The 22,453-nt window shown below is 41.8% G+C and overlaps 3 long non-coding RNA genes across 3 annotated transcripts; all 3 read left to right on the plus strand.

The window, feature by feature from the left end:
• Positions 1–4,603: 4,603 nt before the first annotated feature.
• Positions 4,604–6,764, plus strand: LOC140581187 (uncharacterized). Its single transcript, XR_011984264.1, has 4 exons — positions 4,604–4,978; positions 5,152–5,248; positions 5,448–5,580; positions 5,795–6,764. It is a non-coding gene; the product is annotated as an uncharacterized lncRNA (long non-coding RNA).
• A 3,198-nt stretch (positions 6,765–9,962) lies between these two features.
• LOC140581002 (uncharacterized) lies at positions 9,963–13,135 on the plus strand. The gene is made up of 4 exons (XR_011984103.1): positions 9,963–11,349; positions 11,523–11,619; positions 11,819–11,951; positions 12,166–13,135. It is a non-coding gene; the product is annotated as an uncharacterized lncRNA (long non-coding RNA).
• A 4,758-nt stretch (positions 13,136–17,893) lies between these two features.
• LOC140581226 (uncharacterized) lies at positions 17,894–19,505 on the plus strand. The gene is made up of 3 exons (XR_011984283.1): positions 17,894–17,991; positions 18,191–18,323; positions 18,538–19,505. It is a non-coding gene; the product is annotated as an uncharacterized lncRNA (long non-coding RNA).
• Positions 19,506–22,453: the final 2,948 nt, after the last annotated feature.

The raw sequence follows: 22,453 nt of genomic DNA on the forward strand, positions 1-22,453 counted from the left end.
TCTCCTTTCCTTTTCATACTTTTCTATCTCCTTCTTCAGCTTTCCCTTTTTGATCCGATTAACGTTCACTCTCTTCTGAGCTGCCTCGTCCCTGAGACTAGCCTGCTCTCTCTCTTTTTCCCACAATATTTCTCCCAATGAGCGCTTGTCCTCCACTCGACACCCAGCGCTCCGAATCGCCTCACACATACGCTGCGATGCATCTGTTACCTTTTTCTCCTTATTATTCTCCCTACTCGCCCCGGCCACTGCTTCCTTCACCACCCGAATTTGCCTTAACAGGGGCTTCCACACTGTATTTTTAGGAGGTGCCCATCCTCCGTCATCTGGCTCTCTATCAAACTCGCGATCCATTGTAATTGGGCCAGCTATGTTAGCTTTATTTTATTCCTATTATTTAGTATTAATTTTTATTATTATATATTACTTCTCTATTCTGCTTTAATCCTTTTTTTTTTCTAATTATTATATCATCTATTATTATTATTTATTTATTTATCTTCATTTTCTTCTAGCAGCGCTTTTATCTCTGGGTGGGGGTTCACCCAGCTACACTTCCTACACCTTTTATTGTAGTGTAATGTCCTACTATTAAACACCACCAATACATAAAACAGCCTTACAAACAATAATTCTTCATTCATATTCCCCGGAGTAGGGCATACCTCATACTCTTAATCCCAGTCAAATCATCACATTCATACACCTCCTACCATTTGTGAGACACCTCGCCTCGGGACTTCCAGCCCTTTTGGAGAGGGACCTTAGTTCCTCTCCCCACCTTACTTTTGGGGGTCTTGAATTCCCCGGGTCCCAATACCCAGCTCGCCTACCAGCTCGTCAACCAATAGGGAGGTCGCCACACCCAAGACTATGCGGGGTCCTCCACCCTCTATTCCTTAAAATTTGTCCGGGCCGTCTTTTCCTTAAAAGGTGTCCCTATACCTTTTTTCATTTTACCTACTTTTCGGCCGGACAGGGTCCCTTGCCCTCTATTCCCTTCTTCATTTTTTTTTTAATTTTTTTTTTTGCTATCTCTTATTATTTTTTTTTATTTTTTATATCTCTTCTTATTACTTTTTTTCTATTTTTTAAATCTCTTATATTTTTTTTTTTTTTTTAAACTCCGGTTTTTCTACACTCACAGACTTACCATCCTCACTCCTTATACACAAGGCATAAACCACACAGGACACAGTACATCAACCCCACATGTACCTGGTACCCGGCAACCCCCTCTCTGTGCTAATTTACAGACGGGCCACTGGACACTTCAAACTGCTCAATTTAAGATTACCAATATGCAGATTTTGATATAACAGGCTCTGCTTACCTCTTCTAGTCGGCGCCTCGCAGTTCTCTGTGTCCAAGTGGGTTCCGTCGAGACTTAGCCGAATCTTGCAGATCTCCTGCTCATCCCGGACGAGCCCCCAAATTGTTGGAGTCAGAACTCCGCCGGGTCCGTTGATGAGAAGAGATTCACTGCACAGTCGAGGAGTGGTTGCAAGTCACCAGTTTATTTCTAACAGTTTGCATGCAAGCTGGGAGCAAACATCCGACATACATTCAGCATGTACAAGAAGATGCTCGAACTCTAGGGGTCGGCTCTAGGTCTTTATAGGCCTTTTGGGGTGTGGCCCCCCTCGTCTGTACTTTTCCATCTACGTGACTACATCAGACTTTAACTTTGCTCTAGTTAGTATGTGTGCATGTTCCCAAACAAGGGTAAAATATGAGTGTCAGCAATATGATGGGTTCCTGTTCTCTTGCTGTCTAGAACAGGGTCATCTTGACCTGTTCTCTTGCTGTAAGTTCCTGCTTTCTCCCATTTACGGGCAAGATCACCTCATCCCAGTCTCAGTTCCCCTGTCTATCCTCTTCATTGGGTTAGAGGCCATGCAGTTATAAAATTATTAGTTGTATTCTTATATGTTTAACCCTTCAGTTTCTTCAACGATTGTCTTTAATAATCACAAACATGGCAAAACAGTACATTCCAAGTTCCAACTTCTTTTCCTGCCGCTCTCCACCGTTCCTCTCTAAACCCGTCCCCCTGTGTACCAGGGCAGATAGGAACTAATAATACGGTTAACCAAGGGAACATACTGAACCTAAATGTAACACATGTATATATAACCGAAATAATAAAGTGCTGTAACTGATTATAAATAAAATAAATTAATATTAAATCTGATCATTCAACATAACATTGTAATGTAAAATAAATATATATTAACCTCAATAAAATTAAAATAATCCAAAAAATATAATGTGCACAGTAACTACGGTTAGACTAGTATCTGTACCAACGAGTTATTCTCATGCGACGCTGTGTTTTAAGCAGTTAGTTAATACGTTTATTTAGCAGATGACCGGAAGAAAGCAGAAGAAACTGCTGTACCCTTCCTGGGCGCTTGTATTATCTGTTCGCTATTGTCTTGTTAGAGATTAACGGTGACATGAGTTTGATCACGGAAGAAATATGTTTTAGTTTTGCATGCTCGCGTGTTTTTTTTTTTTATTCGACATGCGCAGAACTGTATAATAGATTGTATTATTAATTTATTAAAACGAGTAAAATTTGAATGCATGCGAGGTCAATGTCTCCTGAAAAACACCGACATAACTGCATAAATTTACTGCTTTCATTGCAACATTCCAAATCCACTAACATCTTAATAAAACAAACTAATTTAATACCACCTATATTAGCCTAATATTATAACGTATTGTCTGTTATGAAACTTACGTAAACTTAGACGAAAAGAAAAGATTCAGCCGATTTGGAAAACACCGTGTATGCTCTATGGTGCGTGGGGTGTAAACTGCTAAAGCCACAGAGTACAAATGCAGCTACGAAAAGTTTTTTTTTTTTTTTAAAAAAAACAAAACAACAACCGGTTACATATACGGCTTTTTAAACAAACAGGTAATTTACTATGAACAATGAAACAGTTAATTCATTTAATAGTGTTAGAATCCACGTTAGCTCGGATATGGTATGTTTCTGAACGAGTTGATCGAATTTCAATGTTTTCTTATGGGGAAAATTGCCTTGGTTCGTGTACAAATTGGTTCACGACCACTTTCCTGGAACGGATTGTGTTCGTGAACCGCAGGCACCATTGTAGTAAGAATCAAATGAAAAGTCACACTGAAATATACAGGTGTGGATACAGATGTGTCTGCGTCCATATGCCTGCTGTGTACTTTGTAATCTATGGGGTGCCAAGTGTCAAGCGCTCATTTTCCTGACTCTGCAAAAGACGAAATGCATTTCCTGCTTTTACAAAAGCACTACGTAATTCCACAGAATCGATTTCTTCCACGAAATGACTCGGTATCATTCATAACATTCGCTTCCTCCACAAAATGGTACTTTCGTTCAGCATATGCATTTTCTACACAAAATGAATTTATTCAGTTGACAAAATGCATTTCGCCCACTGACATTCTTCCATTCAGTTCCAGACCGTTTCCAAGATGTTGAGATAGTTACGTCATGCAGTTACATAAGCAGTAGCTTACGTAGGCTACTGTATATAAGTTCTGGAATCCGCCTTTTGACGTCATTTGCGTTGCTATATAAACGGCAAATTCACCTTCACATTTCAGTTTGAACAGAGGGCGACATACTGTAGACGCAAAATGGCAGGCATTTTGTTTCGGAAAGCTATAAACCAACTCAAATCCAAGGAGTTTCGCAAGTACATGAGGAGGTATGTGCATCCGGAGTTTGTTTAACCCTCTGGGGTCTAGCGGTAGGAAACACACTTTCACTGACTGGGGCATGATCACACATTCCTTCAAATATCATAAACTTAATTCATGGCAAATAAATGATTTCTTATATATTTGTTTTGCCATTACACTCATCTTTATTTTAATATATACTGTAAATATGTCAGATTTTTGTTAAGTTTATAATTTGACATCAAAGTATAGACATTGCAGAATGTTGTTTGGAACACTTGCAGATTGATTATAAAAGTAAATAGTAAGCAATGCTGGCAGTTTGTTTTGATCCCAGATATCTGATCACCAAAGTCTTGGCTATATGAAGATGATTAAATGGTGTAGATGCAACATTCAGTTGGATAAATAAATAAGATAAAGCTAACTCATGTCACTACTTCTGGCTCCTTTCATTGAATATGTAGCAACTTTCATGTGTATGAGAGCCATTGTCACCTGGCCACGTCCCTACCCCCCTTTTATGGCGCGGATGGGGATGTACAGTATCTGGATAGCGTTTCACCGTTGCGCTGTTAATCGAATTACCATGCGAATGCGATTTGAATACGCACTAATGCGGCTATTTATAATGTGAATAGCGATCTTCGGGTGAGAGCGTTACTACACGCCCCCGATGCAGGTAAAACAAAGTAAGATGACATGCTTTACTTTTTTGCCGGTTTAACGTAATTAAAACAACTTTAATACTTCCGACAATGGACGTTTTTAAAAGAAGACAGGTTACGGATTTAGCCAGCGTTTTTTTTAATGATTCTACATTAAGGCCTTGTTCACACAGACGTCTGTAGCAGGCGTTTTTCTGGCGTCCGTGGCGCCAGGTGAGCGCCGACCATTTTTCTGCTCATTGGAGCAAATCAAAGCGTCCACACGGGAGTACAACACCGGCGTTCGGCCGGCTACGCGTTCAGGTGGCATCATAAGATTTCAGCGACATATAAACTGAAATAGAAGCGAAAAGTACGCGATGCCGACGACATAATCGACCCCAGAGGGTTAAAAATCCTCGTGGATTGCCATCAGTGCATATGGAGCTTAAACTGTTCGCTGTGTTATAGATGTAACTATAAAGTCACTGCTTACATTTGGGCCCATAATTGCAGAAGTGCTGCTGGTGATCACACAATTGCACTTAATTATGATCTATTTTTTTTGTTTGTTTGTTTTCTTTGCCTTTCCGTGATCTAAATGTGCCTTTTGGGGAAAACCTTCCAACAAAAGCACGGTAAGAAAGTCACAAAGTGATTTTTTTTGTTATTGTAAATATAATTTTATGACTACTGTTCAGTAATCTCACACTAATATGTTGTAAGAATCCTCTGGAATTGCTTTACTGGTACTTTCACCCTGCTACATGTTAGATCAGCTCTGAGTTTGTGTTTTGTTGTTTGATTTCAGCACTTCTGGGGACCAGTCGTAAACTGGGGTCTGCCCATCGCAGCGATTCTTGACATGAAAAAAAGTCCTGACCTCATTAGTGGCCGGATGACCTTCGGTAAGAGGCAGAGGGTTCACCTTCCGTCTGTGTGAGCGTCCACGGAGTCACTCGGGACTCCAGAGGGACTTTTTAAAGGAGGTTTTAAGCCTGTTGCTGTGAGCTGTTCGAGTGTCACCTCCCTAGTCTTGCTGTTATTGCGGTGACTTCCTCTCCTTCTGTCCGGCCTCTGACCCCTGCCTGACCTCTGTCTCCCCAGCTCTTACCTGCTACTCTGTAGTGTTTATGAGGTTCGCGTACAGAGTTCAGCCCCGAAACTGGCTCCTTTTGGCTTGTCATGCTGCAAATGCAACGGCACAGAGCATCCAGGGTGCCCGACTGATGCGACACAAGTAAGCCCCCACCAGGCTCCCTCTAGTATATTTTAATCATCACCCCTCATTTGTTGATTAATGCCACATTACAGCTTGACATAACATTTGCAGCCAGCAGCCAGGCAATCATTCAGCCAGCTTTTCTCCCAGTCAGATCCTTCCTTAACAGTGTCACACAGGTACCTTTTATAGGTCTGTGTTCTTCATGAATGCTTTTTTTCTTCCATTTCAGAATGGAGCAGACAAACAGGAAATAAACCTGTGGAATGCATGCGCTCAATGTGATCTCCCCAGTGCTTCCAAATAATTTTTAGTTATAAGAAACACCTTAGTGGTGCAGCTTGGACACATCCTCAGTGATGAACCCAGGGTCACAGGGTGTTTCGGGTCTTAGATCATCAGACACCCTCACCTGAGCGACCCAGCCGGGGATGATCAGACCCCGACTTGTGTCCAAGCAGCGCACTAAGCCATACGTCGCCCCTTTTGATCCACAGCCACCTAGAGGCTTTCTCCGCTGCCTCACAGATGTTTCTGGTGGCTTTCCTTTCTTGAGAACCTCTGATTCCAAGCAACCTGAGTGATCGGTGCAGGCTCTGTCCTGGGAATCCTCTGCAGCCAACCTCGATTGGCTCACAGCGGGCCCTCCACCCCTTCCGCCTGCAGTGTTTTGCTGATGATGTGGTCTGGAAACTTCAGTTGCCTCCCCAGGTCCGCCTTCAGCTGCCAGTCACCTGCTGAGGATAGCAGACCAGCTGGGGCCTTTGACTGTGACTGAGGCTTCTCCCCGGCCCTGACGAAAACAATGTTTGGCCTTGCTATGGGCTGGCGCTTGCTTTGCTGGATTCCGGCACAGACGGTGTCAGCTACTGCCTTCAGCACCTGGTCATGGCGCCATCGGTACCTCCCCTCTCCCAGTGCTTTCGGGCAGCAGCTCAAGATGTGCTCCAGCGACCCTCTTGCAGGGCACAGAGGACAAGATGGTGCTTCTGCTAGCCCCCAGCAATGCAGATTGGCTGGGCTCGGTAGGACATCATACACTGACTGGATCAGAAACTTGAGTCTTGCTGGCTCTGACCTCCAAAGTTCTGACCAGGTGATTTTCCGAGTCAGTGCATGTTCCCAATTTATCCAAGCTCCCTGCAATGTGATCTCCCCTCCTCCTGTCCTTCCAAATAAATATATATATATATATACTTAAATATATATGTGTGTTCATGTCTTCCATTCTTCTTTTTATGAATCTACACGTTACTAAGGCCAAGTCATTGCCCATGCAAAGTGCGAGGGGAAAACATATAAGAAATTTACAAACGAGAGGAGGCCATTCGTGCCATCAAGCTTGTTTGTGGAGAACTTAAATAATAGCTCAGAGTTGTTAAAATCTTATCTAGCTCTGATTTAAAGGAAGCCAGGGTTTTAGCTTGTGTTACACTAGCAGGAAGACTGGTCCTCTCAGCCTCTGCAGAGCTACAGTACAGGTCAAGGTCTTTACCTCAGTCTAGCAGGTCTATAGAGATTCTTACTCTAGGTATTTATTGTTGTCTGCTGCATTTTTCAGTCAATTCAAAAAGCAGAAGATCACAAAAGAATGGATCCCTGGTCTGGATCAGTGAGGAGTAGGTTTATCCATTTTCTGAAACTGCCTGCCCTATTTTGGGTAGTGGGGGGGTTCAGAACCTATCCTGAAGGCTATGGGTGCATAAGGCAGGGAGCAGCCCAGGATTTGGCACCAGCCCATTGCAGGGCACATTCACACATATGGGCAATTTGGTAAATCCAAGTAACCTCAGCATGTTTTTGGACTGTGGGGAGACGCCAGAGTACCTAGAGGAAACCCCATGATGAAGGGGGAGAACATGCAAGCTCCACACACATTAGAATTGCAGCAGATTAACACATTGTTTCTATTGTTTGTCTTTTATGTGCTATGTAAGGTGACCTTGGGTTTTAGAAACGCGCCCACAAACAAAATGTATTATTATTATTATTATAAATGTCCACATAGCGCCACAACTCCGGTGTCCATTATCTGAAGCCCTACAATGACATACAGAATGCTGTTGTCAAAATAAACTTAACTTAAATGAGAGGGTCAGTTTGATTTTCTGGAGGAAAAGTATTTGCATAGATTAATTGAACCATCAGTAAAATAGTTGCTATTAGTCAAAATTAATCTATAGAAAAATAGTTGTTAGTTGCAGCCCTAAATGCATCGTGTCTATAATTGATATCGCCATATGACACTTTTCTATCACGTAAAAATGATAAAACTAGTGTTATCGTGGATGGTTTGATATGGCACAGACTTATTGCTAATACTTGAAGTCAACGTATTTTGTTTAATGGTAAAATGGAAATGGATTGGGCCTTGTGTTAAAAAGGGATCACAATACATTAAATGCATTTAAAATAAATTGCAATAGAGCTGAACGATTTGAGGACAATATCTAATCGCGATTTTTCTGACAGATATTGGGATTTGATTTCGGATGTAATTCTCTAAAAGCCATGGTTCAGTTTTAAATATAATCTCCTTTGCTTCAAGTCGGTGATTTATGTAAGGGATCGTGTAACATATAGCAAGATCTTATTATACAGAAAACGTTAACATATAATCAAACTAGTGTAACCCTGCATTCTGGATGAGTGGGTAGCGTGTGCCAGTCTCTCCCTCGGGCTGTGGGTAGTAAGCGGGCTACAGTTTCTTCAACGATTGTCTTTAATAATCACAAACATGGCAAAACAGTACATTCCAAGTTCCAACTTCTTTTCCTGCCGCTCTCCACCGTTCCTCTCTAAACCCGTCCCCCTGTGTACCAGGGCAGATAGGAACTAATAATACGGTTAACCAAGGGAACATACTGAACCTAAATGTAACACATGTATATATAACCGAAATAATAAAGTGCTGTAACTGATTATAAATAAAATAAATTAATATTAAATCTGATCATTCAACATAACATTGTAATGTAAAATAAATATATATTAACCTCAATAAAATTACTGCAAAGCATAATAATAATATAACATAAATCAGTGACATACACTTAATTAAAATAATCCAAAAAATATAATGTGCACAGTAACTACGGTTAGACTAGTATCTGTACCAACGAGTTATTCTCATGCGACGCTGTGTTTTAAGCAGTTAGTTAATACGTTTATTTAGCAGATGACCGGAAGAAAGCAGAAGAAACTGCTGTACCCTTCCTGGGCGCTTGTATTATCTGTTCGCTATTGTCTTGTTAGAGATTAACGGTGACATGAGTTTGATCACGGAAGAAATATGTTTTAGTTTTGCATGCTCGCGTGTTTTTTTTTTTTATTCGACATGCGCAGAACTGTATAATAGATTGTATTATTAATTTATTAAAACGAGTAAAATTTGAATGCATGCGAGGTCAATGTCTCCTGAAAAACACCGACATAACTGCATAAATTTACTGCTTTCATTGCAACATTCCAAATCCACTAACATCTTAATAAAACAAACTAATTTAATACCACCTATATTAGCCTAATATTATAACGTATTGTCTGTTATGAAACTTACGTAAACTTAGACGAAAAGAAAAGATTCAGCCGATTTGGAAAACACCGTGTATGCTCTATGGTGCGTGGGGTGTAAACTGCTAAAGCCACAGAGTACAAATGCAGCTACGAAAAGTTTTTTTTTTTTTTAAAAAAAACAAAACAACAACCGGTTACATATACGGCTTTTTAAACAAACAGGTAATTTACTATGAACAATGAAACAGTTAATTCATTTAATAGTGTTAGAATCCACGTTAGCTCGGATATGGTATGTTTCTGAACGAGTTGATCGAATTTCAATGTTTTCTTATGGGGAAAATTGCCTTGGTTCGTGTACAAATTGGTTCACGACCACTTTCCTGGAACGGATTGTGTTCGTGAACCGCAGGCACCATTGTAGTAAGAATCAAATGAAAAGTCACACTGAAATATACAGGTGTGGATACAGATGTGTCTGCGTCCATATGCCTGCTGTGTACTTTGTAATCTATGGGGTGCCAAGTGTCAAGCGCTCATTTTCCTGACTCTGCAAAAGACGAAATGCATTTCCTGCTTTTACAAAAGCACTACGTAATTCCACAGAATCGATTTCTTCCACGAAATGACTCGGTATCATTCATAACATTCGCTTCCTCCACAAAATAGTACTTTCGTTCAGCATATGCATTTTCTACACAAAATGAATTTATTCAGTTGACAAAATGCATTTCGCCCACTGACATTCTTCCATTCAGTTCCAGACCGTTTCCAAGATGATGAGATAGTTACGTCATGCAGTTACATAAGCAGTAGCTTACGTAGGCTACTGTATATAAGTTCTGGAATCCGCCTTTTGACGTCATTTGCGTTGCTATATAAACGGCAAATTCACCTTCACATTTCAGTTTGAACAGAGGGCGACATACTGTAGACGCAAAATGGCAGGCATTTTGTTTCGGAAAGCTATAAACCAACTCAAATCCAAGGAGTTTCGCAAGTACATGAGGAGGTATGTGCATCCGGAGTTTGTTTAACCCTCTGGGGTCTAGCGGTAGGAAACACACTTTCACTGACTGGGGCATGATCACACATTCCTTCAAATATCATAAACTTAATTCATGGCAAATAAATGATTTCTTATATATTTGTTTTGCCATTACACTCATCTTTATTTTAATATATACTGTAAATATGTCAGATTTTTGTTAAGTTTATAATTTGACATCAAAGTATAGACATTGCAGAATGTTGTTTGGAACACTTGCAGATTGATTATAAAAGTAAATAGTAAGCAATGCTGGCAGTTTGTTTTGATCCCAGATATCTGATCACCAAAGTCTTGGCTATATGAAGATGATTAAATGGTGTAGATGCAACATTCAGTTGGATAAATAAATAAGATAAAGCTAACTCATGTCACTACTTCTGGCTCCTTTCATTGAATATGTAGCAACTTTCATGTGTATGAGAGCCATTGTCACCTGGCCACGTCCCTACCCCCCTTTTATGGCGCGGATGGGGATGTACAGTATCTGGATAGCGTTTCACCGTTGCGCTGTTAATCGAATTACCATGCGAATGCGATTTGAATACGCACTAATGCGGCTATTTATAATGTGAATAGCGATCTTCGGGTGAGAGCGTTACTACACGCCCCCGATGCAGGTAAAACAAAGTAAGATGACATGCTTTACTTTTTTGCCGGTTTAACGTAATTAAAACAACTTTAATACTTCCGACAATGGACGTTTTTAAAAGAAGACAGGTTACGGATTTAGCCAGCGTTTTTTTTAATGATTCTACATTAAGGCCTTGTTCACACAGACGTCTGTAGCAAGCGTTTTTCTGGCGTTCGTGGCGCCAGGTGAGCGCCGACCATTTTTCTGCTCATTGGAGCAAATCAAAGCGTCCACACGGGAGTACAACACCGGCGTTCGGCCGGCTACGCGTTCAGGTGGCATCATAAGATTTCAGCGACATATAAACTGAAATAGAAGCGAAAAGTACGCGATGCCGACGACATAATCGACCCCAGAGGGTTAAAAATCCTCGTGGATTGCCATCAGTGCATATGGAGCTTAAACTGTTCGCTGTGTTATAGATGTAACTATAAAGTCACTGCTTACATTTGGGCCCATAATTGCAGAAGTGCTGCTGGTGATCACACAATTGCACTTAATTATGATCTATTTTTTTTGTTTGTTTGTTTTCTTTGCCTTTCCGTGATCTAAATGTGCCTTTTGGGGAAAACCTTCCAACAAAAGCACGGTAAGAAAGTCACAAAGTGATTTTTTTTGTTATTGTAAATATAATTTTATGACTACTGTTCAGTAATCTCACACTAATATGTTGTAAGAATCCTCTGGAATTTCTTTACTGGTACTTTCACCCTGCTACATGTTAGATCAGCTCTGAGTTTGTGTTTTGTTGTTTGATTTCAGCACTTCTGGGGACCAGTCGTAAACTGGGGTCTGCCCATCGCAGCGATTCTTGACATGAAAAAAAGTCCTGACCTCATTAGTGGCCGGATGACCTTCGGTAAGAGGCAGAGGGTTCACCTTCCGTCTGTGTGAGCGTCCACGGAGTCACTCGGGACTCCAGAGGGACTTTTTAAAGGAGGTTTTAAGCCTGTTGCTGTGAGCTGTTCGAGTGTCACCTCCCTAGTCTTGCTGTTATTGCGGTGACTTCCTCTCCTTCTGTCCGGCCTCTGACCCCTGCCTGACCTCTGTCTCCCCAGCTCTTACCTGCTACTCTGTAGTGTTTATGAGGTTCGCGTACAGAGTTCAGCCCCGAAACTGGCTCCTTTTGGCTTGTCATGCTGCAAATGCAACGGCACAGAGCATCCAGGGTGCCCGACTGATGCGACACAAGTAAGCCCCCACCAGGCTCCCTCTAGTATATTTTAATCATCACCCCTCATTTGTTGATTAATGCCACATTACAGCTTGACATAACATTTGCAGCCAGCAGCCAGGCAATCATTCAGCCAGCTTTTCTCCCAGTCAGATCCTTCCTTAACAGTGTCACACAGGTACCTTTTATAGGTCTGTGTTCTTCATGAATGCTTTTTTTCTTCCATTTCAGAATGGAGCAGACAAACAGGAAATAAACCTGTGGAATGCATGCGCTCAATGTGATCTCCCCAGTGCTTCCAAATAATTTTTAGTTATAAGAAACACCTTAGTGGTGCAGCTTGGACACATCCTCAGTGATGAACCCAGGGTCACAGGGTGTTTCGGGTCTTAGATCATCAGACACCCTCACCTGAGCGACCCAGCCGGGGATGATCAGACCCCGACTTGTGTCCAAGCAGCGCACTAAGCCATACGTCGCCCCTTTTGATCCACAGCCACCTAGAGGCTTTCTCCGCTGCCTCACAGATGTTTCTGGTGGCTTTCCTTTCTTGAGAACCTCTGATTCCAAGCAACCTGAGTGATCGGTGCAGGCTCTGTCCTGGGAATCCTCTGCAGCCAACCTCGATTGGCTCACAGCGGGCCCTCCACCCCTTCCGCCTGCAGTGTTTTGCTGATGATGTGGTCTGGAAACTTCAGTTGCCTCCCCAGGTCCGCCTTCAGCTGCCAGTCACCTGCTGAGGATAGCAGACCAGCTGGGGCCTTTGACTGTGACTGAGGCTTCTCCCCGGCCCTGACGAAAACAATGTTTGGCCTTGCTATGGGCTGGCGCTTGCTTTGCTGGATTCCGGCACAGACGGTGTCAGCTACTGCCTTCAGCACCTGGTCATGGCGCCATCGGTACCTCCCCTCTCCCAGTGCTTTCGGGCAGCAGCTCAAGATGTGCTCCAGCGACCCTCTTGCAGGGCACAGAGGACAAGATGGTGCTTCTGCTAGCCCCCAGCAATGCAGATTGGCTGGGCTCGGTAGGACATCATACACTGACTGGATCAGAAACTTGAGTCTTGCTGGCTCTGACCTCCAAAGTTCTGACCAGGTGATTTTCCGAGTCAGTGCATGTTCCCAATTTATCCAAGCTCCCTGCAATGTGATCTCCCCTCCTCCTGTCCTTCCAAATAAATATATATATATATATACTTAAATATATATGTGTGTTCATGTCTTCCATTCTTCTTTTTATGAATCTACACGTTACTAAGGCCAAGTCATTGCCCATGCAAAGTGCGAGGGGAAAACATATAAGAAATTTACAAACGAGAGGAGGCCATTCGTGCCATCAAGCTTGTTTGTGGAGAACTTAAATAATAGCTCAGAGTTGTTAAAATCTTATCTAGCTCTGATTTAAAGGAAGCCAGGGTTTTAGCTTGTGTTACACTAGCAGGAAGACTGGTCCTCTCAGCCTCTGCAGAGCTACAGTACAGGTCAAGGTCTTTACCTCAGTCTAGCAGGTCTATAGAGATTCTTACTCTAGGTATTTATTGTTGTCTGCTGCATTTTTCAGTCAATTCAAAAAGCAGAAGATCACAAAAGAATGGATCCCTGGTCTGGATCAGTGAGGAGTAGGTTTATCCATTTTCTGAAACTGCCTGCCCTATTTTGGGTAGTGGGGGGGTTCAGAACCTATCCTGAAGGCTATGGGTGCATAAGGCAGGGAGCAGCCCAGGATTTGGCACCAGCCCATTGCAGGGCACATTCACACATATGGGCAATTTGGTAAATCCAAGTAACCTCAGCATGTTTTTGGACTGTGGGGAGACGCCAGAGTACCTAGAGGAAACCCCATGATGAAGGGGGAGAACATGCAAGCTCCACACACATTAGAATTGCAGCAGATTAACACATTGTTTCTATTGTTTGTCTTTTATGTGCTATGTAAGGTGACCTTGGGTTTTAGAAACGCGCCCACAAACAAAATGTATTATTATTATTATTATAAATGTCCACATAGCGCCACAACTCCGGTGTCCATTATCTGAAGCCCTACAATGACATACAGAATGCTGTTGTCAAAATAAACTTAACTTAAATGAGAGGGTCAGTTTGATTTTCTGGAGGAAAAGTATTTGCATAGATTAATTGAACCATCAGTAAAATAGTTGCTATTAGTCAAAATTAATCTATAGAAAAATAGTTGTTAGTTGCAGCCCTAAATGCATCGTGTCTATAATTGATATCGCCATATGACACTTTTCTATCACGTAAAAATGATAAAACTAGTGTTATCGTGGATGGTTTGATATGGCACAGACTTATTGCTAATACTTGAAGTCAACGTATTTTGTTTAATGGTAAAATGGAAATGGATTGGGCCTTGTGTTAAAAAGGGATCACAATACATTAAATGCATTTAAAATAAATTGCAATAGAGCTGAACGATTTGAGGACAATATCTAATCGCGATTTTTCTGACAGATATTGGGATTTGATTTCGGATGTAATTCTCTAAAAGCCATGGTTCAGTTTTAAATATAATCTCCTTTGCTTCAAGTCGGTGATTTATGTAAGGGATCGTGTAACATATAGCAAGATCTTATTATACAGAAAACGTTAACATATAATCAAACTAGTGTAACCCTGCATTCTGGATGAGTGGGTAGCGTGTGCCAGTCTCTCCCTCGGGCTGTGGGTAGTAAGCGGGCTACAGTTTCTTCAACGATTGTCTTTAATAATCACAAACATGGCAAAACAGTACATTCCAAGTTCCAACTTCTTTTCCTGCCGCTCTCCACCGTTCCTCTCTAAACCCGTCCCCCTGTGTACCAGGGCAGATAGGAACTAATAATACGGTTAACCAAGGGAACATACTGAACCTAAATGTAACACATGTATATATAACCGAAATAATAAAGTGCTGTAACTGATTATAAATAAAATAAATTAATATTAAATCTGATCATTCAACATAACATTGTAATGTAAAATAAATATATATTAACCTCAATAAAATTACTGCAAAGCATAATAATAATATAACATAAATCAGTGACATACACTTAATTAAAATAATCCAAAAAATATAATGTGCACAGTAACTACGGTTAGACTAGTATCTGTACCAACGAGTTATTCTCATGCGACGCTGTGTTTTAAGCAGTTAGTTAATACGTTTATTTAGCAGATGACCGGAAGAAAGCAGAAGAAACTGCTGTACCCTTCCTGGGCGCTTGTATTATCTGTTCGCTATTGTCTTGTTAGAGATTAACGGTGACATGAGTTTGATCACGGAAGAAATATGTTTTAGTTTTGCATGCTCGCGTGTTTTTTTTTTTTATTCGACATGCGCAGAACTGTATAATAGATTGTATTATTAATTTATTAAAACGAGTAAAATTTGAATGCATGCGAGGTCAATGTCTCCTGAAAAACACCGACATAACTGCATAAATTTACTGCTTTCATTGCAACATTCCAAATCCACTAACATCTTAATAAAACAAACTAATTTAATACCACCTATATTAGCCTAATATTATAACGTATTGTCTGTTATGAAACTTACGTAAACTTAGACGAAAAGAAAAGATTCAGCCGATTTGGAAAACACCGTGTATGCTCTATGGTGCGTGGGGTGTAAACTGCTAAAGCCACAGAGTACAAATGCAGCTACGAAAAGTTTTTTTTTTTTTTTAAAAAAACAAAACAACAACCGGTTACATATACGGCTTTTTTAAACAAACAGGTAATTTACTATGAACAATGAAACAGTTAATTCATTTAATAGTGTTAGAATCCACGTTAGCTCGGATATGGTATGTTTCTGAACGAGTTGATCGAATTTCAATGTTTTCTTATGGGGAAAATTGCCTTGGTTCGTGTACAAATTGGTTCACGACCACTTTCCTGGAACGGATTGTGTTCGTGAACCGCAGGCACCATTGTAGTAAGAATCAAATGAAAAGTCACACTGAAATATACAGGTGTGGATACAGATGTGTCTGCGTCCATATGCCTGCTGTGTACTTTGTAATCTATGGGGTGCCAAGTGTCAAGCGCTCATTTTCCTGACTCTGCAAAAGACGAAATGCATTTCCTGCTTTTACAAAAGCACTACGTAATTCCACAGAATCGATTTCTTCCACGAAATGACTCGGTATCATTCATAACATTCGCTTCCTCCACAAAATGGTACTTTCGTTCAGCATATGCATTTTCTACACAAAATGAATTTATTCAGTTGACAAAATGCATTTCGCCCACTGACATTCTTCCATTCAGTTCCAGACCGTTTCCAAGATGTTGAGATAGTTACGTCATGCAGTTACATAAGCAGTAGCTTACGTAGGCTACTGTATATAAGTTCTGGAATCCGCCTTTTGACGTCATTTGCGTTGCTATATAAACGGCAAATTCACCTTCACATTTCAGTTTGAACAGAGGGCGACATACTGTAGACGCAAAATGGCAGGCATTTTGTTTCGGAAAGCTATAAACCAACTCAAATCCAAGGAGTTTCGCAAGTACATGAGGAGGTATGTGCATCCGGAGTTTGTTTAACCCTCTGGGGTCTAGCGGTAGGAAACACACTTTCACTGACTGGGGCATGATCACACATTCCTTCAAATATCATAAACTTAATTCATGGCAAATAAATGATTTCTTATATATTTGTTTTGCCATTACACTCATCTTTATTTTAATATATACTGTAAATATGTCAGATTTTTGTTAAGTTTATAATTTGACATCAAAGTATAGACATTGCAGAATGTTGTTTGGAACACTTGCAGATTGATTATAAAAGTAAATAGTAAGCAATGCTGGCAGTTTGTTTTGATCCCAGATATCTGATCACCAAAGTCTTGGCTATATGAAGATGATTAAATGGTGTAGATGCAACATTCAGTTGGATAAATAAATAAGATAAAGCTAACTCATGTCACTACTTCTGGCTCCTTTCATTGAATATGTAGCAACTTTCATGTGTATGAGAGCCATTGTCACCTGGCCACGTCCCTACCCCCCTTTTATGGCGCGGATGGGGATGTACAGTATCTGGATAGCGTTTCACCGTTGCGCTGTTAATCGAATTACCATGCGAATGCGATTTGAATACGCACTAATGCGGCTATTTATAATGTGAATAGCGATCTTCGGGTGAGAGCGTTACTACACGCCCCCGATGCAGGTAAAACAAAGTAAGATGACATGCTTTACTTTTTTGCCGGTTTAACGTAATTAAAACAACTTTAATACTTCCGACAATGGACGTTTTTAAAAGAAGACAGGTTACGGATTTAGCCAGCGTTTTTTTTAATGATTCTACATTAAGGCCTTGTTCACACAGACGTCTGTAGCAGGCGTTTTTCTGGCGTTCGTGGCGCCAGGTGAGCGCCGACCATTTTTCTGCTCATTGGAGCAAATCAAAGCGTCCACACGGGAGTACAACACCGGCGTTCGGCCGGCTACGCGTTCAGGTGGCATCATAAGATTTCAGCGACATATAAACTGAAATAGAAGCGAAAAGTACGCGATGCCGACGACATAATCGACCCCAGAGGGTTAAAAATCCTCGTGGATTGCCATCAGTGCATATGGAGCTTAAACTGTTCGCTGTGTTATAGATGTAACTATAAAGTCACTGCTTACATTTGGGCCCATAATTGCAGAAGTGCTGCTGGTGATCACACAATTGCACTTAATTATGATCTATTTTTTTTGTTTGTTTGTTTTCTTTGCCTTTCCGTGATCTAAATGTGCCTTTTGGGGAAAACCTTCCAACAAAAGCACGGTAAGAAAGTCACAAAGTGATTTTTTTTGTTATTGTAAATATAATTTTATGACTACTGTTCAGTAATCTCACACTAATATGTTGTAAGAATCCTCTGGAATTGCTTTACTGGTACTTTCACCCTGCTACATGTTAGATCAGCTCTGAGTTTGTGTTTTGTTGTTTGATTTCAGCACTTCTGGGGACCAGTCGTAAACTGGGGTCTGCCCATCGCAGCGATTCTTGACATGAAAAAAAGTCCTGACCTCATTAGTGGCCGGATGACCTTCGGTAAGAGGCAGAGGGTTCACCTTCCGTCTGTGTGAGCGTCCACGGAGTCACTCGGGACTCCAGAGGGACTTTTTAAAGGAGGTTTTAAGCCTGTTGCTGTGAGCTGTTCGAGTGTCACCTCCCTAGTCTTGCTGTTATTGCGGTGACTTCCTCTCCTTCTGTCCGGCCTCTGACCCCTGCCTGACCTCTGTCTCCCCAGCTCTTACCTGCTACTCTGTAGTGTTTATGAGGTTCGCGTACAGAGTTCAGCCCCGAAACTGGCTCCTTTTGGCTTGTCATGCTGCAAATGCAACGGCACAGAGCATCCAGGGTGCCCGACTGATGCGACACAAGTAAGCCCCCACCAGGCTCCCTCTAGTATATTTTAATCATCACCCCTCATTTGTTGATTAATGCCACATTACAGCTTGACATAACATTTGCAGCCAGCAGCCAGGCAATCATTCAGCCAGCTTTTCTCCCAGTCAGATCCTTCCTTAACAGTGTCACACAGGTACCTTTTATAGGTCTGTGTTCTTCATGAATGCTTTTTTTCTTCCATTTCAGAATGGAGCAGACAAACAGGAAATAAACCTGTGGAATGCATGCGCTCAATGTGATCTCCCCAGTGCTTCCAAATAATTTTTAGTTATAAGAAACACCTTAGTGGTGCAGCTTGGACACATCCTCAGTGATGAACCCAGGGTCACAGGGTGTTTCGGGTCTTAGATCATCAGACACCCTCACCTGAGCGACCCAGCCGGGGATGATCAGACCCCGACTTGTGTCCAAGCAGCGCACTAAGCCATACGTCGCCCCTTTTGATCCACAGCCACCTAGAGGCTTTCTCCGCTGCCTCACAGATGTTTCTGGTGGCTTTCCTTTCTTGAGAACCTCTGATTCCAAGCAACCTGAGTGATCGGTGCAGGCTCTGTCCTGGGAATCCTCTGCAGCCAACCTCGATTGGCTCACAGCGGGCCCTCCACCCCTTCCGCCTGCAGTGTTTTGCTGATGATGTGGTCTGGAAACTTCAGTTGCCTCCCCAGGTCCGCCTTCAGCTGCCAGTCACCTGCTGAGGATAGCAGACCAGCTGGGGCCTTTGACTGTGACTGAGGCTTCTCCCCGGCCCTGACGAAAACAATGTTTGGCCTTGCTATGGGCTGGCGCTTGCTTTGCTGGATTCCGGCACAGACGGTGTCAGCTACTGCCTTCAGCACCTGGTCATGGCGCCATCGGTACCTCCCCTCTCCCAGTGCTTTCGGGCAGCAGCTCAAGATGTGCTCCAGCGACCCTCTTGCAGGGCACAGAGGACAAGATGGTGCTTCTGCTAGCCCCCAGCAATGCAGATTGGCTGGGCTCGGTAGGACATCATACACTGACTGGATCAGAAACTTGAGTCTTGCTGGCTCTGACCTCCAAAGTTCTGACCAGGTGATTTTCCGAGTCAGTGCATGTTCCCAATTTATCCAAGCTCCCTGCAATGTGATCTCCCCTCCTCCTGTCCTTCCAAATAAATATATATATATATACTTAAATATATATGTGTGTTCATGTCTTCCATTCTTCTTTTTATGAATCTACACGTTACTAAGGCCAATTCATTGCCCATGCAAAGTGCGAGGGGAAAACATATAAGAAATTTACAAACGAGAGGAGGCCATTCGTGCCATTTTTCAGTCAATTCAAAAAGCAGAAGATCACAAAAGAATGGATCCCTGGTCTGGATCAGTGAGGAGTAGGTTTATCCATTTTCTGAAACTGCCTGCCCTATTTTGGGTAGTGGGGGGGTTCAGAACCTATCCTGAAGGCTATGGGTGCATAAGGCAGGGAGCAGCCCAGGATGGGGCACCAGCCCATTGCAGGGCACATTCACACATATGGGCAATTTGGTAAATCCAAGTAACCTCAGCATGTTTTTGGACTGTGGGGAGACACCAGAGTACCTAGAGGAAACCCCATGATGAAGGGGGAGAACATGCAAGCTCCACACACATTAGAGTTGCAGCAGATTAACACATTGTTTGTATTGTTTGTCTTTTATGTGCTATGTAAGGTGACCTTGGGTTTTAGAAACGCGCCCACAAACAAAATGTATTATTATTATTATTATAAATGTCCACATAGCGCCACAACTCCGGTGTCCATTATCTGAAGCCCTACAATGACATACAGAATGCTGTTGTCAAAATAAACTTAACTTAAATGAGAGGGTCAGTTTGATTTTCTGGAGGAAAAGTATTTGTGTAGATTAATTGAACCATCAGTAAAATAGTTGATATTAGTCAAAATTAATCTATAGAAAAATAGTTGTTAGTGGCAGCCCTAAATGCATCGTGTCTATAATTGATATCGCCATATGACACTTTTCTATCACGTGAAAATCATAAAACTAGTGTTATCGTGGATGGTTTGATATGGCACAGACTTATTGCTAATACTTGAAGTCAACGTATTTTGTTTAATGGTAAAATGGAAATGGAATTCTCACTCCAAGACATTAACATGTCATCAGGAGCCACGCTGGGCCGCACTCTAGGTGATTACAGTCAGAGCCACATTGGGCCTTGTGTTAAAAAGGGATCACAATACATTAAATGCATTTAAAATAAATTGCAATAGAGCTGAACGATTTGAGGACAATATCTAATCGCGATTTTTCTGACAGATATTGGGATTTGATTTCGGATGTAATTCTCTAAAAGCCATGGTTCAGTTTTAAATATAATCTCCTTTGCTTCAAGTCGGTGATTTATGTAAGGGATCGTGTAACATATAGCAAGATCTTATTATACAGAAAACGTTAACATATAATCAAACTAGTGTAACCCTGCATTCTGGATGAGTGGGTAGCGTGTGCCAGTCTCTCCCTCGGGCTGTGGGTAGTAAGCGGGCTACAGTTTGTTAACTGGGGTCTGCCCATCGCAGCGATCATGGACATGAAAAAAAGTCCTGACCTCATCAGTGGCCAGATGACCTTCGGTAAGAGGCAGAGGGCTCACCTTCCGTCTGTGTGAGCGTCCACGGGGTCAACTGGGACTCCAGAGGGACTTTTTAAAGGAGGTTTTAAGCCTGTCGCTGTGAGCTGTTCGAGTGTCACCTCCCTAGTCTTGCTGTTATTGCGGTGACTTCCTCTCCTTTTTACCGGCCTCTGACCCCTGCCTGACCTCTGTCTCCCAAGCTCTTACCTGCTACTCCGTCGTTTTCATGAGGTTTGCGTATCAAGTTCAGCCGAGGAACTGGCTCCTCTTGGCATGCCATGTCGCTAATGCGACGGTGCAACTGATCCAGGGCAACTAGCTCATCAAATACAAGTAGGCTGCCGCCAAGGCTTTGAACCGGCTCACTATTCATGCGGAGGCTCCCTCTAGTATATTTGAAGGGGCAGTTCACCCTAAAACAGAAAAGGAGACAGTTCACCTGCAACACTAGGCATCTCCCAGCAGAACGACGTAGATGGTTAGATATAACTGAAGCCCCTCTAATATATATATTTTTTCCAGTTTTATGGTGAATTGCCCCTGTAAATCATCACTCCTCATCATTAATGCCACATTACTGCTCGACTAGGGATGAGAGTCGTTAAGAAATTATTGTTGTCGGTGACATCATCGATTCTTATCGTCGATCGGTTCTTTATTGATTCCCTTATCAATTCCTAATCACTGTAAAATAATCAAATATTAATTTATCTCTGATTATAATTTTGTGGACAAGTAATTAGAACTAATTAGCTACATATTTATTAAAAAAACAGTATTCCTGTGCAGTTTTCAGCACCAAAAGCAGCTGTTTTATATTACTAGTGTTACCACCCTTAGAGGTGACAACGGCTTTGCACACTGCACAATGGTCGTCCTTCTTTGTAAAATGCAGCCATGAACATTTTGTTCTTTGCAACAAAAAGAACCGGTTCCAAATAGGAACCGGTTCTCGATTCCCATTCCTATGCTCAACATAGCATTTGTAGCCAGTAGCCAGGCCATTATTCAGCCAGCTTTTCTCCCAGTGTGGTCCTTCTTTAACGGTGTCACACAAGTGGCTTTCATAGGTTTGCGCTCTTCATGAATTACTTTTTTCTTCCTTTTCAGAATAGAGAAGAAAAGTGCAAAGTGAGTCACTGTGTCCTGTCTCGGCATAGAAATGCATGAAGACAGAGCGAAACAGACTGAGAGACAGACATAGAGACATAAAGACAAAATGACTGTTGGTAAAACAGTGACAAAGTGAGTCTCGGTGTGCTGTGCAGACTCCCACTCCTTGTCCCATCCTTCCCAACAAAATCATTTCATCATTTGAGTCAATTTTATAGTTGTGAATTCATACCCTAAACAGTTAGTCTGATTTAACATGATGTAATATTTCTTTTTAATTTTTTTTAAATGACTACTGTATATGTACCCTTTGCACAGACTAGTTGTAGTGCCCTCTCTTGACAAAATGCGGCCAGCCTTTTACTGTGTCTCAAGAATGGTGTTGGGATGTA

Source organism: Paramormyrops kingsleyae, chromosome 19, assembly GCF_048594095.1.
Source record: "Paramormyrops kingsleyae isolate MSU_618 chromosome 19, PKINGS_0.4, whole genome shotgun sequence".
Taxonomy (NCBI): domain Eukaryota; kingdom Metazoa; phylum Chordata; class Actinopteri; order Osteoglossiformes; family Mormyridae; genus Paramormyrops; species Paramormyrops kingsleyae.